Raw genomic sequence first — 3220 nt, forward strand, 5'->3', positions numbered from 1 at the left:
ATGAAAATGAAAGAAATTGAGAATTCTTCTGCCTCAGTCTAGTGTGGGAAAATCAAAGCTAAAAGCTTTGTTCTTTTTTTAAAGCAACCTTTCTTTCCTTAACCTTTCAGTCTGCATCTGTTCTTAACTCTCATTCTCTTCCAGCCCCCAGTTTATGACTCAGAGCAGAGCGTGCACTTTGGAATAACACACAGGTTACAATCTATCTTGGATTTATGATTAACTCCCCTGTTGAGAAATTATCTTGGGTGGAACATTCCCTATGATTCCAAAATTATATCTTCTAAACATTTAAGGTATTTAAAGTAGAAGAGGGAAAAATATTGGTGGATACTATTATATATCATTACAGCTGCCAGAATTTTAATTGCTAAAAATTGGAAATTAGATAAGACTACAACAATAGAAGAGTGGATGTAGAAAATTAATGAGTTTAGAGAAATAGATAAACTGACAAGTGTTATAAAAAAACCAAAAGAACAGAAGAGAGGCAAAAGCTCCTACAATATTGGCAGGTAAAGTGGAGAATAAACCAAAATCTTTTAAGAAATTAAACCCCAAGGAAAACAAAGCAAATTTAAACAAAATAGTAATATCAGTACTTCTGCTTTAGTTTTTCAAATAACTAAAGGAACTGAGATTGTGGGAAAATATTGTATTAGAACAAGATGTGAAAACAAGAAGGCAATTTTTAGTTTAGAAGACGAGAAATGGTATTTAATAAGACTTAAATAAGATTTTATTTATCTTTTTTCATTGTTTGTTTATGATATTGTTTGTATATGATATTAGCATGTATAGTACACTGAATAAATACAAAAAATGTAAAAGGGATACTTACGCTATAACTTGTATTGTTCACAAATGCAGGACTAAGAGGAAGTCACAAAAAGGGTCATGAATTGGAATGTTGAAACAAAGACTTCAGTTTTGATTTTACAAAGGATTTGAAATTTCTTTTGTATTAAAGACTGTATCATAGATTTTAACTAATAAAGATTATTTTAAAAATTGCCAGCCACTCACTAACAAACCATAAGGTTGCGAGTTACATACCAGCCAAGGGCTCACGCTTGACTCAGGCTTGCATCCTTCCAAGGTCACTAAAATGAATACCCAGCTTGTTGGGGCAGTAGTTTACAGACCACCAGACTACAGTAAGAAAATAGCATCTTTGGCAGGTGCTTATCACACAATACCATCTCTCTCCTGTTGCTGCTTTGCATTTCAGTCCTCAGTGGAGCGTACATTTTCACTGATGAAGGAGACCATCACTAAAAAGGTGCTGTCCACCAGCAATTGAAATGCAAAACAGCAACAGGAGAGACATGATGTCATGTGATAAGTAGCTACCAAAGATACTGTTATTTGACTGTAACTGCACTTTACTAACCTGATATGATAAACCCATAAGCGACGCCTTTGTGGTTGTGCTACCTGGCCTAAATACCCCGAGGGCACCAGAACGTATCTGATCTTAGATGCTAAGCAAGGTCAGCCCTGGTTAGTCATTGAATGGGAGGCCACCAACAAATACCAGATGCTGTAGGCTATATTTCAGAGGAAGTAACTGGCAAAGCCACCTTTGAAGATGTCAGGCACAGATGCTGGTGAAACATCAGGAATAAACTCTTATAGAACATGGCCACATAGTTCGAAAAACCGACAAAAAACTATGGATGCTGGCCATGAAAGCCTTCGACTTCCCACCTCTGAGTATTCCTTGACTGAGAAAGCCCTGTGAAATTCATGGGGTTACCATATAAATACACACACAAACTGACCATGGAATACTGGCACCTTCTTTGTATATTTCTTAGCGTTTACCCAGGCTTTTAAACAATGTCTGATTTTAGCCACTTTTTAAGATGTGTTTTTACTTGATGATAGTTCAAAGTTTTAAAAAATATTTTAATTCTTTTGTACTGGCTAGAATAATTTTGGTGTCTTTGACATGTGTAAGTTCCCCTGAGACATTGGCTGACAATTTTTGTTTGATATAGAACATCCACATTCATTTCAGCATTGTGGAAGTGATGTTAACCATGCAGTCACATACATACAGATTTGCATTGTGCACGGGTACACACATGGAATGCATGTTGCATATTTGGACTGTGATCCTGTATCAAATAGATGAAGCATCATGCTCCTACCTGTTCAGTTCATGTCAATCCTGGAAGTTGTTAAGCCCTGGAAGTGACAGCTTTTGTTTCTACTTACTGTTGAGGAGGAAGGAGGCAATTCACAGGAGGAAGATGTGGTTGTTTTCAGCTGTGTTGCAGAAAAAAAAAAATAGTGTGTGTTCCCTGATAAAGAGCACCCTCCTTTCCCTTCCTCTCAGAGCCAAGACCAGTCACTTCTTCCTCCTCAGTTGCATCTGCCCCTCCCTCATTGGTAGGTAGCAGCACACATACACACACACACACACCCCAGGTTTGATAAATGATGAATAGAGATTGTAGACAAGATGCCAAAAGCTAGAAAATGGCCCCCTGAGCCCCATCCAAAAAGAGACATTGGGGCAAAGCAGACTACCCCGAAGGAGCAGCTTCTGGCCACCCCTTTGAGTGCCAGATTAGGGCCATGGCAACTACATGCTGTGGCCACAATCCATTGTTTTTCAAGCTCAAACAGAAATAGATCTTCTGTGTTTCTGCGGCTTGTGGCATCTGATTGCCATGCTGCAGGAACACCCCAACACTGCCCACTGTCTGGACAGGGCAGGTGAGTGGTGTGATGCTGGCTTGGGGGGGGAGGGGCGGAATCAGGTCATGTAGTGTGTGGATGCCATGCCCCCACACCACTCTGAAGCCAGATCTTTTTGCCAGTCTGTACTGGCAGATAGATTTGGATAAGCTACCCATGTGTATGTCACAATAAGATGCTGATCTTGGTGTCTTGGTTCATCTGTGCAACACTGCCATTCATCACAACAGTTGCATAGCACAATGAATGTGTAACTCCACATGTACACTACAGAACCCCAACTTTGATCAGTATATTATAATAATAGGTTTATGTTTGAGCTTCCTAGAGAATTATTTTGAGCTTTCCAGAGAAATATTGTACTATTTTTAAATGGTCCAAACAATGCTAGCTATCCCTTTTCCATTCACTTGCTTTCTGATGAATGTGTTAATGACTGGGAAAGCTTGTTCACATAGTTTTGAGCCAAGCAATGGACAGAATTATTATAGAGTGTTTAGTTAGAACTAAA

This window comes from Sceloporus undulatus, chromosome 1, assembly GCF_019175285.1.
Source record: "Sceloporus undulatus isolate JIND9_A2432 ecotype Alabama chromosome 1, SceUnd_v1.1, whole genome shotgun sequence".
NCBI lineage: Eukaryota > Metazoa > Chordata > Lepidosauria > Squamata > Phrynosomatidae > Sceloporus > Sceloporus undulatus.